The sequence below is a fragment of the Gigantopelta aegis genome, unplaced genomic scaffold, assembly GCF_016097555.1.
Source record: "Gigantopelta aegis isolate Gae_Host unplaced genomic scaffold, Gae_host_genome ctg5930_pilon_pilon, whole genome shotgun sequence".
Classification (NCBI taxonomy): domain Eukaryota; kingdom Metazoa; phylum Mollusca; class Gastropoda; order Neomphalida; family Peltospiridae; genus Gigantopelta; species Gigantopelta aegis.
Genome location: NW_024534720.1, coordinates 1 through 13,537, shown reverse-complemented (window position 1 = coordinate 13,537; position 13,537 = coordinate 1). Strand labels below are relative to the sequence as shown.

At 50.6% G+C, this 13,537-nt stretch overlaps 4 non-coding genes and 6 pseudogenes across 4 annotated transcripts; all 10 read left to right on the top strand.

Moving 5' to 3' along the window:
- The first annotated feature begins 130 nt into the window (after positions 1-130).
- LOC121366489 lies at positions 131-318 on the top strand. The gene has a single exon (XR_005957161.1). It is a non-coding gene; the product is annotated as a U2 spliceosomal RNA (small nuclear RNA).
- Positions 319-841: 523 nt separating this feature from the next.
- Positions 842-1,031, top strand: LOC121366479. The gene has a single exon (XR_005957158.1). It is a non-coding gene; the product is annotated as a U2 spliceosomal RNA (small nuclear RNA).
- Positions 1,032-1,563: 532 nt separating this feature from the next.
- Positions 1,564-1,765, top strand: LOC121366481. The gene has a single exon (XR_005957159.1). It is a non-coding gene; the product is annotated as a U2 spliceosomal RNA (small nuclear RNA).
- A 3,358-nt stretch (positions 1,766-5,123) lies between these two features.
- Positions 5,124-5,359, top strand: LOC121366484 (annotated as a pseudogene).
- Positions 5,360-8,774: 3,415 nt separating this feature from the next.
- LOC121366488 lies at positions 8,775-8,989 on the top strand (annotated as a pseudogene).
- A 619-nt stretch (positions 8,990-9,608) lies between these two features.
- LOC121366487 lies at positions 9,609-9,822 on the top strand (annotated as a pseudogene).
- A 627-nt stretch (positions 9,823-10,449) lies between these two features.
- On the top strand, positions 10,450-10,680 carry LOC121366483 (annotated as a pseudogene).
- A 615-nt stretch (positions 10,681-11,295) lies between these two features.
- Positions 11,296-11,502, top strand: LOC121366486 (annotated as a pseudogene).
- Positions 11,503-12,080: 578 nt separating this feature from the next.
- On the top strand, positions 12,081-12,275 carry LOC121366485. The gene has a single exon (XR_005957160.1). It is a non-coding gene; the product is annotated as a U2 spliceosomal RNA (small nuclear RNA).
- A 544-nt stretch (positions 12,276-12,819) lies between these two features.
- Positions 12,820-12,995, top strand: LOC121366480 (annotated as a pseudogene).
- Positions 12,996-13,537: the final 542 nt, after the last annotated feature.

The window sequence follows — 13,537 nt, the reverse complement described above, 5'->3', positions numbered from 1 at the left end:
AAAGCGCTGCGGCGGCGACGGGAGGCCAAAGAGTAAAAATTTGGCCCAACGAACGCACGCCGAGAGGAAAAACCGTCACCGAGGAAGACCTTTGGGATATAGTAAAAAAGGGTCGAAACCGGCAAAAGGCATCGCCTTCTCGGCCTTTTGGCTAAGATCAAAGGTGTATTTCCTTTCTTATCAGCTTAATACTGAATACCCTCCATTGGGGGACATCGATATTAAACCTGATTTTTGAAAGGGGGGAGGTGCCGGGGCTTGCTCCGCCCTCACCACGGGGACCGGTATGCAGTATTCCGGGAATGGGCCCCACCATATTTAAAAAACCAAAAACCTTTGGAAAACCAGCCTTTGCGTTGAGAGCGCGGATATGGCTTTACAACCCTACACACACAACCCCCCCCCCCCCCCCCTTCCCCGAGCCTAGCGGCCAGACCCGCCATTTTACAAAAAAAAAAAAAAAAAAAAAAACCAAACCCAAAAAACCAAATGAAAAAAAACACCAAAAAAACCCACATGGCCCTCCAAAATTTCATCATTGACGGAATTCGTTGCTAAAACGCGAGTTTCGAAGACATGACGTCGCAGGCCACGTTGAAGAAAGGTTAAAGCAAAGCCAAGCAATGGGTTAATCGAAAAGAGTAGTGCCACCATGGTAGGGCGCGCACGGTAGAGGAGGGCGAATGAAACGACCGTTTGCCGGTCGCACGGCGAAAGCGCTGCGCGCGGCGACCGGGAGGCCAAGAGTAAAAATTTGCCAAACGGAAAGACCGCCGAGGGAAACCTGTCACTCGAGAAAGACCTTTGGGGAATAGTAAAAAGGGTCGAACCGGCAAAAGGCATCGCTTCTCGGCCTTTTGGCTAAGATCAAAGGTTAGTAATTGTTCTTATTCAGCTTAATATTGTACGTTCCTCCATTGGGGGACAATCGAATTTAAATGATTTTTGAAAGGGGGGAGGGGGCCCGGGGCTTGCTCCGCCCTCACCAGGGTTGAACCGGTTTGCAGTACTCCGGGAATGGCCCACCACATTTTAAAAAACCAAAAACAGGAAATATCCAGCCCTTTTGCGTTGAGAGCGCGGGTATATGGCCTTTACACACCCTAAAAAACACACACCACCCCCCCCCCCCTTCCCAGAGCCTGCCTTGGCCAGACCCGCACATTTAAAAAAAAAAAAAAAAAAAAAAAAAACCAACCCCAAAAAAAAATGAAAAAACAAACCAAAAAAAACCCACATGGCCTCCAAAATTTATTCATTGACGGAATTCGTTGCTAAAACGCGGTGGCGAAAACAGACGCGCAGCCACGGAAGAAGGTAAAGCAAAGCAAAGCCAAGGGTTCCACTGAAAAAGAGGTAGTGCCCCATGGTAGGGACCGCGCACAGGAGAGGTTAGAGGACGAATTGAAACGACCGTTTGCCGCCGACGGCGGAAATGCGCTGCGCGCGGCGAAGGGGGGCCAAGAGTAAAATTTGCCCAACGAACGCCACGCCGAGAGGAACCTGTCACCGAGGAAGACCTTTGGGATATAGTAAAAAAAGGGGGTCGAACCGGCAAAAAGGCCCACGTTTCGGCCTTTTGGCTAAGACAAAGGGTGTAAGTACTGTTCTTATCAGCCTTAATATTGATACGTCTCCATTGGGGGGGACCTCGAATTTAAATTAAAAACTGATTTTGAAAGGGGGTGAGGGGCCCGGGGGCTTGCTCCGCCCTCACCAACGGGTTGAACCCGGTAGCAGACTTCCCGGGAAGGGCCCACCATATTTTAAAAAAACCAAAAACATTTGAAATATCAGGGCCTTTGCGTTGAGAGCGCGGTTAGGCTTCACCACCACCCAAACACACACAAACCCCCCCCCCCCTTCCCCCGAGCCTCTTGGCCAGACCCGCACATTTAAAAAAAAAAAAAAAAAAAAAAAAACCAACCCAAAGACCAAAATGAAAAAAAAACACAATAAAAAACCAACACTATGGCCCCTCCAAAATTTTCAGTCATGGACGGAATCGATTGCTAAACAACGCGGACTGCTATCTGTATTCCAGTACATGACAGTCGCCACAGCCACGTGAATATAAGGTACAAGCAAAGCCAACGCACCCTAATGGGTTCATCTGAAAATGAGCTAGTGCCACCATGTTGTGAGGCTGACTCGCGACCACAGGTAGACGGTCAAGTTAGCGCCCGATGAAACCTCACCCGTTTGGCCGTCGCACGGCGATAAGGCGCTGCGCGCGGCCGACGGGGTGCGGAAGGCCAAGAGTAAAATTTGCCATACGAACGCAGCTGCCGACCTCCTGGGGAAATCCTGTCACTCGAGGAAGACCTTATTGGGACTATTGGATATTAAAAAAAATGGTCACGAACCGGCAAAAGGCATTTCGCTCCACGGCCTTTTTGGCTAGTCGCATCAAAGTGTGAGGACTCGGCGTTCTTATTCAGCTTAATATCTCTGATACTGGTCCTCCATTTGGTGGACATCGATATTAATTCTAACTGACTTTTTGAAAAGGGGGGTGACGTGCCCGTGGCTTGCTCCGTGCCCTCACCACGGTGTGAACCCGCGGTATCACCCCCCGCCAGTAACCTTCCGGTGAATGGGCCCACCAACTATTTTTAAAGGAAACCAAAAACAGTTTGCAACCAACGTATCCAGCCTTTTTGCCGTTGACTCCGAAGCGCGGCGTCATATCGGCATCCATTGCTCTCGCTACACACCCTACACAACACCATCACCACACATCCACCCACCCCACCCCCCCCTCGCCTTCCCACCGCAGCCTAGCTTCGCCGCCATGCACCCGCACATTTTAAAAAAACATAAAAAAAAAAACAAAACCACCAACCCCACAACATACCAAATGAAAACAAACACACAAAACAAAGACAACACACCATTGAGCCTCTCAAAATTTCATTCATTGACGGAATCCTTTGCTTAAAACGCGATGTTTCGAAGACATGACTTCGCCAGGTGCCCACGTTTGAAGAAAGGTAAAAGCATAGTCCAAGCAATGGTTTCTATCTGAAAAGAGTAGAGTGCCACCAATGGTAGGGACGCATAGAAGCACAGGTAGAGGTAGAGCGTGACGAATTGAAACGACCGTTTGCCGTCGCTAACCAGCGGAAATGCGCTGCGCGCGCAAGGCGACTGCGGTGCAGGCCAAGAGGTTCATAAAATTTTGCCCAACGAACGCACCGTCCGAGAGGAAACCTGTCACGTCGAGGGAAGACGCTTGTGGGACTATCCTCGTAGTAAAACAGGCGAGCGGTCGGCAACCCGGCAAAAAGCGCATCTGCGTTCTCGGCCTTCTTGTGCTTAAGATCAAAAGTGTCGTAGTAGTCTGGTTCTTATCAGCTTAAATATCATGATACGTCCTCCAATATGGGCGTGACATCGATATAAAACTGAATCTTTTTCGAAAGTGCGGTGTGAGGTGCCCGTGGCGTTGCTTCGCCCCTTCCACCACGGGTTTGACCCGGTATTAGCAGTACCTGTGCAGTACTTCCGGGAACAGGCCCCCCACACGCTATTTTAAAGAAACCAATAAAACAGTCTTGAAAGATCCACGCCTTTTTTGCGTTGAGAGCCGCCGTATATTGTGGGCATGCACCCCCCTACAACCACACACACACCCACATCACTCAACCCCCAGCCACCGACCCCCCCCTCCCTCCATTCCACGAGCCTAGCTTTGCGCAAGACCCCGCACATCTTACCAAAAACAAAAATAAAACAAAAAATAAACCACCACAACCTCCAAAGAACCAAATGTGAAAAAAAACACAAAAAACAACACACATGGCCCTCCAACAATTTCATTCATTGACGGAAATCGTTTGCTAAAACGCGATGTTTCGAATGACATGACGTCGCAGCCTTCACGTTGACGAAAGTGTACACAGCAAATGCCACGCACATGGCGCCGTCATCTGAAAACAGTAGTAGTGCCACCACTGTGTAGGGGACGCTATAGCGCATCAGGGGATAGAGGTGAGATGCGACGAATGAACCGAAGCCGTTTGCCCCCGTCGCCACGGCGAACTGCGCTGCGCGCGTGCCGGCGAACCCGCACGCGAGGCCCCACCAGAGATCGGTACACCAATTTGGCCCCACAACCCCGACCACGCCGACAGAGGAATACCCCTGTTCACTGAGGTCGAGGAAGACCTTTGGGTGATACTAGTAAATAAAGGGTCAGAACCGGCAAAAGCGCCACTCGTGCTCTACTCGGCCTTTTTGGCTAAGTATCTAAGTGTAGTATCATCGTTCTTCCGGTCTTATGCAGCTTAATAATCTGTGATACGATCCTCGCATCTGGGGGGACCTCGATATCCTTTAAACTGATTTTGTGAATAACGGGCCGGTGAACCCCCCCCGCGGCGTGCCCCGGGACGCTTTGCTCCGCCCATCAAACCACGGGTTTGACCCATCGGTTACTCTGTACAGTAACTCATACCGGGAATGGCCTCACCACTATTTTTAAAGAAACCAAAAACCGTTTGAAATATCCAGTACCCTTTGCGTTGTGAGGATCTCGCGGTATATGTGCTCTCTACACATCACCCTACATCACACACACACACCACCCCGCCCCCCCCCTCCCTTCCCCACGACGATCCTAGCCTTGGCCAACCCGCAACATTATTTGAAAAAAAAAAAAAAAAAAAAAAACACCAACCCCAAAACCCAAATGAAAAAAACACAACCAAAAAAAACAACACATGGCCTCTTCAAAATTCATTCATTGACGGAATCGTCTGCTAAAACGCAATGTGTTTCGAAGACCTGAACGTCGCCGAGCCCCACGTTTGAAGAAGTGTAAAGCAAAGCCCCAGCACAAGGGGGTTCTGTGGCTGAAAAGAGTAGTGCCACCATGGGTCAGGGACCGCGCACTCAGGTCATGAGCGTAGAAGGCGACGAATGAAAACGACACCGTGTGTTGGCCGCGCGCACGGCGCACGAAATGCGCTGCCGCGCAGTCCCCGCTTCGCGCGCGGCAGGCCAAGAGTCAAATTCTTGCCCAATCGAACACGCACGCCCACGAGAGGAAACCCTGTCACACTCGAGGAAGACCTTTGGGATATAGGTCAAAAAGGAGGGTCGATTACCGGCAAAAGGCATTCGCTTTACTCGGCCTGTTTTCTGGCTAAGATCAAAGATGTACTATCTGTTTCTTATCAGCTTAATACTTCTGCATACACTGTCCTCCATTGGGGGACATCGATAGCTTTAAACTGATTTTCTCGAATAGGGGGCCGTGAGGCTCCCGTGCCGCTCATTGCTCCGCCCTCCCCACCGGGTTGACCCGTATTGCATTACCTTACCAGTCGAGATTCCGGGAATGGCCCGCACTATACTATTTTTAAAAGAACACCAAAAACAGTTTGAAATATCCAGCCTTTTGCGTTGAGATGCGCCGTGTATTTTGTGCCTCTTACACACCACCCGACACATCAGCACACACACACACCCCCCCCCCCCCCTCCCTTTCCCAACGAGCCTAGCCTTGGCCAGACCCGCGACATTCAAAAAAAAAAAACAAAACAAAAAAAAAAAGAAAAGGAAAAAACCAAATAAAAACCCCAACAACCCAACAACCAACAACCAACACATGGCCTCCACACATTGGCATCCAAAACCCTTCACATTCATTGACGGAATCGTTGCTAAAACGCCCCAACATGTTTTTCGAAGACACTGACCCCGTCCCGCAGCCACGCCCACGTTGAAGAAGGTAAAGCACACCCCACAGCCCAAAGCCAAGCAATGGGTTCATCTGAAAATAGTAGTTGCCACAACCACCAGGGCGACTTGGAAACAGGCCAGGAGGTAGAGCGACGAAATTTAACAACCGCACCCTTTGCCGACCGCCCACTTCAAAATGTCGCACCTTTCGACGCCGTGGCGACCACGAACCCCAGGAGTAAACATTTGCCCCCTGTCTGAACGCACGCCCTCGCGCGAAACGAACCTGTCACTCGAGGACAGAATCCCTTTGGGCCCCCCGAGCGAGTCCAAAAATAGGGTCCATACCCGTCCCCAAACCAAACACCTTCTCGCCTTTTGCTAATTGACAAGTGTAGTAATCTTTGGTTTCCCTATCCACCCTTATAATATCTGTAGACCCCACCTCCATGCGGGACATCTGATATTAACCTGATTTTTGTGAAGGGGTGTGGTTCTGTCATGGTGCCCGTGCTGCTCCGCCCTCACCCACGGGATTTGACCACGTTATTGCAGTACCCCACCGGCTTCCCTGGAACCGGCATAACACACCCACACTATTTTAACCCCAAAACGACCTCAACCAAAACAGTTCGGCATATCCAAGATACACACCACTTGCCGAGCCCGGTATACCCCCAGTCTTCCACACCTACACACAGCTTACACACACCACACCCCCTCACCCCCCCCCCTCACTTCCCACTTAGCCTAAAGCGCGGCCAGACCCTCACCCCGATCAAAAAAAAACCCCTGCAAAAAAAAACAACCACACCAACCCCGCCCACCCGGCCCCCGAAACCGACCCCCAAAAAAAACACAGCAAACACGCCACCGCCAATTCCATTCATTCCCCCACGTGATCGTCTATGCTACCACGCGATGTTGTCGAAGACTCCTTAATGGCACTGTGCGCAACAATCACGGTTGACCACACCCCCCCACACTGCCTAGCAGAACCCCAACCATCGAGATAGAGTACCAGTGCAGACCATGGAGCGGGACGCCGAACAGGTAGATGTTAGATGGCCACACCCACCCCTGAACCCACCACACAGCGCGCACCCGTTTGCAACGTATCGGCACGGCGACCGGCGCTTGCGCAGCGTCGACCGTGAGAGCCAAGATGTTAAAATTTGCCCCGCACGAACGCACCGAACCCGATAGGAAGAACCTGTCACCCACGGAACGACCCCGCCGGTAATACGCAACAAAGGGTCGCGAACCCAACCACGCCACGCGCTAATCCCCTACTCACTCGCCTTTTGGCCAAACACGATCACAGTGTAGTCAACCTGTCCTCGTCCCCCTTCAATATCTGATACGTTCACTCCCTTGGGGACATCGCCTATTAAACTGACCCGCTCTATTAGTTAAAGGCGTGTGAGAGTTGCCGTCTGGCTTTGCTCAACCGCCCCCACCACGGGTCAAAAAAAAACAACCCCGTATTATGGCAGTCCTTCCGGGGCATGGCCCACACACTACTTTTACAAAACCACCAAAACACGTTGAAGTGACCACCAGCCTTTTGCGTTGAGAGCGCCGGTACAATGACCTCTTACCCACCCTACCACACAACACACCCCACACAGCCCCCCACCCCCCCCTCCCTTGACCCACCGGAGCCTAGCTTGGCCAAACCCCGCCCCACGTTAAAAAACATAACCAAAAACAAACAAAAAAACCCCCCCAACCACCCCCGTTGCACATGAAAAAAACGTCAAAAAAACTCTTCACCATGGGCCTCCAAACGTATTTATTCATTCATTGATGCAGAATCGTACGCTAACATTACCCGAGTGTTTTCGGGACCATGACGCGCAGCCCCCTACGTTTTGAATGAATGCTACAGCAAGCCAGTTGTCCTTAGTTCATCTCTTGGCGAACAGATGCCTGCCAAACCTTTCCCCCTGTGGACGACATCATGAGCTCCGGAGAGCGCCCGCACACTGCGACAATGTAAGACGACCCTGCCGCCAGACCCCCCCCCCCCGCCGCCCGAAATTGCGAGTGCGCGCGCCGACGTTGGCCGGACGGGCCAATGACCGAACCACCCACGCCCAACCGAATCGCACCGACCCGTAGAGGAAAACCTGTCACACGAGAACGTACCACTCCTTGGGGACCTATAGTAACTACAAACACCGTCGAACCAGGCAAACCAGGCATCGTGCATTCTCGGCCTTCTTGGCCTAAGCCCCTTATCAAAGTGCAGTCCCCCAGTTTTCTTACTACAGCTCAATATCTGATACCGTCCTCCACACCATGCAACACTCCATATTAAACTCTCCTTTTGAAAAGGGGGTGATCGTCTACCCCGTTCCTCCTTGCCTTGCCCGACCCTCACCTTGGGTTTTGACCCGCGTATTGGCGTACTCAGTCGCGGGCATCGGCCCAACCACAACTATCACCCCCAATGAAACCAAAACAGTTGAAATATCCATACATAACCAGCGGTTGCGTTCGCCGCGCGGTATATGCTGCTCGTCCACCCCCGTACAGTCACACCACCGACACCCACCCCCCGCCCCCCACCTTCCCCCGATCCCTTAAGCTTTGACACGGTGGACCCTCACGAATGTTTCACGCCAAATAAAAAAAAAAAACACGGTAACCACCCCAAACCGGTTGCAATGAAAACACCCCATCAAAACTTAGCTCATGGCCTCCAAGTTCATTCTTTGATGATCATTGCCATAACCAGACACACTAACCCGTATTGGATTGCACAGAAGACACCCATTCGCATTCCACTGTTGACGCACACCAACCCAAAGCCATATCAATGACCACCATCTGAAAAGACGTAAAAAACCCACATCCCCCCACATCCACCCGCACACCCCTAGGACCGTAGCCGACGCCACTGATCCCGACCCGTTGCCGTCGCACCCCCGAAATGCGCCGACCCCTGTTCCGCCCCTCGACTTTCGAGGCCAAGATTACAATTTGCCCACCCGAACGCACGCCGAGAGGACCAATACCTGTCACTCGAGGAAGCAACCTTTAGGGGATATAGTAAAAACGGGTCGAAACCGGCAAAAGGCATCGCTTCTCGGCACCCTTGTGGCTAAGATCACAAGTGTAGTATCTGTTCTTATCAGCCTTTAATATCTGATACGCTCCTCCATTGGGGGAACATCGATACCAAACTGATTTTTTTTGAAAGCTCCGGGGTGGGAGGTGCCCGGGGCTTGCTCTCGCCCTCACCACGGGTTGACACGGGTTTGCAGTACGTTCTCTCCGGAATGGCACACCACTATTTTTAAAGAAACCAAAAACTTGTATTAGAATAATCGCAGTTGCGTTTGCGTTGCACCCCCCCCACACGCATTCGCGCCTACCACACGTGTGGCTACACACCCTACCACACACCACACACACCCACCCCCCCCCCCCTCCCTCCCACGAGCCTAGCTTGGCAGACCCTGCCACATTTAAAAAAAAAAAAAAAAAACAAAAATACCCCAAAACCAAACCAAAAACCATCAAAAACAAAAAAAAAACACAACACCATGGCCTCCAAATTTCTCATTCATTGACGGAATCGTTGCTAAAGCGCGATGTTCTCGAAGACATGACGTCGCAGCCCACGTTGAAGAAGGTAAAGCAAAGCCACAAGCAATGGGGTTCATCTGAAAGAGTAGTGCCACCATGGTGAGGGAGCGCGCACGCCACCAGGTAGATAGAGTTAGAGCGACGAATGAAAACGACCGTCTGTTTGCCCGTCGCAACGGCGAAATGTGCGCTGCGAGCGCACTGGCGCACGCGGAGGCGCCAAGTAGTTAAATTTGCCCAACGAACGCACGCCGAGAGGAAACCTGTCACCGAGGAAGACCTTTGGGATATATTAGTAAAAAGGGGTCGAACCGGCAAAAGGCATCGCTTCTCGGCCTTTTCGGCTAAGAGATCAAAGTGTAGTTATCTGTTCTTATCAGCTTAATAATCTGATACGTCCTCCATTGGGGGACCATCGATATTAAACTGAATGATTTTTGAAAGGGGGGTCCGAGGTGCACCCGGTGGCTTTGCTCCGCCCTCACCACGGGTTGACCCGGTATTGCAGTACTTCCCAGCGGGAATGGCCCACCACTATTTTAAAGAAACCCGACAAAAACAGTTGAAATATCCAGCCTTTGCGTTTGAGAGCGCGGGTATATGTGCTCTTTACCACAACCCTACACACCCACCACACACCCACACACACCCACCCCACCCCCCCCCTCCCTTCCCACGAGCCTAGCTTGGCCAGACCCGCACATTTAAAAAAAAAAAAAAAACAAAAAAAAAACCAACCCAAAAATACAATGAAATTAAAAAAAAAACAAAAAAAAACACACATGGCCTCCACACAAATTTCATTCATTGACGGAATCGTTGCTAAAACGCGATGTTTCGAAGACAGACATGACGTCGCAGCCACGTTGAAGGAAGGGTAAAGCAAAGCCAAGCAATGGTGTTCATACTGAAAAGAGTAGTGCCACCATGGTAGGGGCACGCGCACAGGTAGAGGTAGAGCGACGAGATGCCTTGACGAAATGAACCGACCGTCCTTGCCGTCGCACAGGCCGACGAATGCGCTTGCGCGCGCGACGGCGGACGCGGAGCGCCAAAAGATAATACAATTTGCCCAACGAACGCACGCCGAGAGGAAAACCTGTCACTCGAGGAAGACCTTTGGGATATATAGTAAAAAAGGGTCGAAACGAACGGCAAAAGGCCATCGCTTCTTCTCGGGCCTTTTGGCTTAAGATCAAAGTATTTTCCCGTTAGTATCTGTTCTTATCAGCTTTAATATCTGATACGTCCTATCCATTGGGGGGGGACCAATCGATATTATTAAACTGCTTTTTGAACGAAGGGGTTAGAGAAGTGCCCGGGGCTTGCTCCGCCCTCACCACGGGTTTTTGCACCGGTATTGCCCAGTACTTCACCGGGGAATGGTCCCACCACTATTTTAAAGAAACCAAAAATCATAAAACGTTGAAATATCCAGCTCTTTGCGTTGGAGGTGAGCGCGGTATATGTGCTGCTTACACACACCCTACACACACACACACTACACACCCCCCCCCCCCCCCTCCTTCCCTACGAGCCATAGCTTGGCCAGACCCGCACATTTAAAAAAAAAAAAAAAAAAACAAAAAACCACCAACCCCAAAAAACAAATGAAAAAAACACAAAAAAAAAAAAAACACCGTACAATGGCCATCCAAAATTTCATTCATTGACGGAATTCGTCCATTATTTGCAAATCGTGGCGATGTTTTCGAAGACATGACGTCGCAGCCACGTTGAAGAAGGTAAAAGCAAAGCCAAGCAAGGGGTTCATCTGAAAAAGAGTAGTGCCACCGATGGTAGGGACGCGCACCAGAACACGTAGAGGTAGAGCGACGAATGAAAACGACCGTTTGCCCGTCGCACGGCGAAATGCGCTGCGCGCGGCGCGACGCGGAGGCCAACAAAGAGTAAAAATTTGCCCAAACGAACGCACGCCGAGAGGAAACCTGTCACTCGAGGAAGACCTTTGGGATAATAGTAAAAAAAAGGGTCGAAACGGCAAAAGGCATCGCTTCTCGGCTCTTTGGCTAAGATCAAAGTGTGTAGTATCCTGTTTCTTATCAGCTTAATATCTGGATACGTCCTCCATTGTGGGCGACATCTGATATGAAAACTGATTTTTGAAAAGGGGGTGAGGTGCCCGGGGCTTGCTTCCGCCCTCACCAACGGGTTGACATCGGTATTGCAGTACTTTCCGGGAATGGCCCACCACTATTTTAAAGAAACCAAAAACAGTTGGAAATATCCAGCCTTTGCGGTGAAGAGCGCGTTAATATGTGCTCTTACACACCCTACACACACACAACACCCCCCCCCCCCCCCTCCTCCCTTCCCACGAGCCTAGCTTGGCCAGACCCGCACATTTAAAAAAAAAAAAAAAAACAAAAAAATATTTTTTCAAACCCCAAACACCCAAATGAAAAAACACCCAAAAAAAACACACATGGCCTCCAAAATTTCATTCATTGACGGAATCGTTGCTTAAAACGCGATGTTTTCGAAGACATGACGTCGCAGCCACGTTGAAGAAGGTAAGCAAAGCCATATGCCAATGGGTTCATCTGAAAAGAGTAGTGCCACCATGGTAGGGACGCGCACAGGTAGAGGTAGAGCGACGAATGAATATACGACCGTTGCCGTCGCACGGCGAAATGCGCTGCGCGCGGTCGACGCGGAGGCCAAGAGAAAATTCTGCCCAAACGAGACGCACGCCGAGAGGAAAAACCGTCCACTCGAGCGAAACCTTTGGGATATAGTAAAAAAAGGGTCGAAACCGGACGCACACGAAAGGCAGCGCTTCTCGCTCTTGGGGCTAAGATCCAAAGTGATCGTGGATCTGTTCTGTATCAGCTTCTAATATCTGATACGGTCCTCCATTGGGGGGACATCGATATAAACTGATTTGAAAGGGGGTGAGGTGGCCCGGGGTGCTCCGCCATCACCACGGTTGACCCGGTATTGCAGTAGCCGGGACATGGCCCACCACTATTTAAGAAACCAAAAACAGTGGAAATATCCAGCCTTTGCGTGAGGAGCGCGGTAGATGGCTTCTTACACACCCTACACACACACACACCCCCCCCCCCCTCCCTTCCCACGAGCCTAGCTTGTCAGAACCGCACATTTAAAAAAAAAAAAAAAAAAAAAAAAAAAAAAACCAACCCCAAAAACAAATAATGAAAAAACTACAAAAAAGAAAAACCACATGGCCTCCAAAATTTCATTCATTGACGGAATCGTTGCTAAAAGCGATGTTTCGAAGACATGACGTTCGCAGCACGTTGAAGAAGGTAAAGCAAAGCCAAGGCAAGGGTTCATCTGAAAGAGTAGTGCCACCATGGTAGGGACGCGCACAGGTAGAGTTAGAGCGACGAATGAAACGACCGTTTGCCTTCGCACGGCGAAATGCGCTGCGCGCGGCGAGGGGAGGCCAAGAGTAAAATTTGCCCAACGAACGCACGCCGAGAGGAAACCGTCACTCGAGGAAGACCTTTGGGATATAGTAAAAAAAGGGTCGAACCGGCAAAAGGCATCGTTTCGGCCTTTGGCTAAGTCAAGTGTAGTATTGTTCTTTCAGCTAATATCTGAAGTCCCCATTGGGGGACATCGTATTAAACTGATTTTTTAAAGGGGGTGAGGTGCCGGGGTTGTCCGCCCTCACCCGGGTTGACCCGGTATTGCGTAATTCCGGGAATGGCCCCACCACTATTTTAAAGAAACCAAAAAAAAGTTGAAATTCCAGCCTTTGCTTGAAGCGGGAAGGCTCTTAACACCCCAAACCACACACAAACCAACCCCCCCCCCCCTCCTTCCCACGAGCCTAGTTGGCCAGACCCGCCAACATTTTAAAAAAAAAAAAAAAAAAAAAAAAAAAAAAAAACCCAAAAACCAAATGAAAAAACACAAAAAAAAAAACACATGGCCTCCAAAATTCATTCATTGACGGAATCGTTGCTAAAACCGAGTTTCGAAGACGAGTCGCAGCCACGGAGAAGGTAAAGCAAAGCCAAGCAATGGGTTCATTGAAAAGGTAGTGCCACCTGGTAGGGACGGACAGGTAGAGGTAAGCGACGAAGAAAGAAACCCGTTTGCCGTGCACGGCGAAATGCGCTGCGGCGGCCGCGCGGAGGCCAAGAGAAAATTTGCCCAACGAAAGCACGCCGAGAGGAAAACTGCACCGAGGAAGACCTTTGGGATATAGTAAAAAGGGTCGAACCGGCAAAAGGCATCGCTTCTCGGCTTTTGGTAA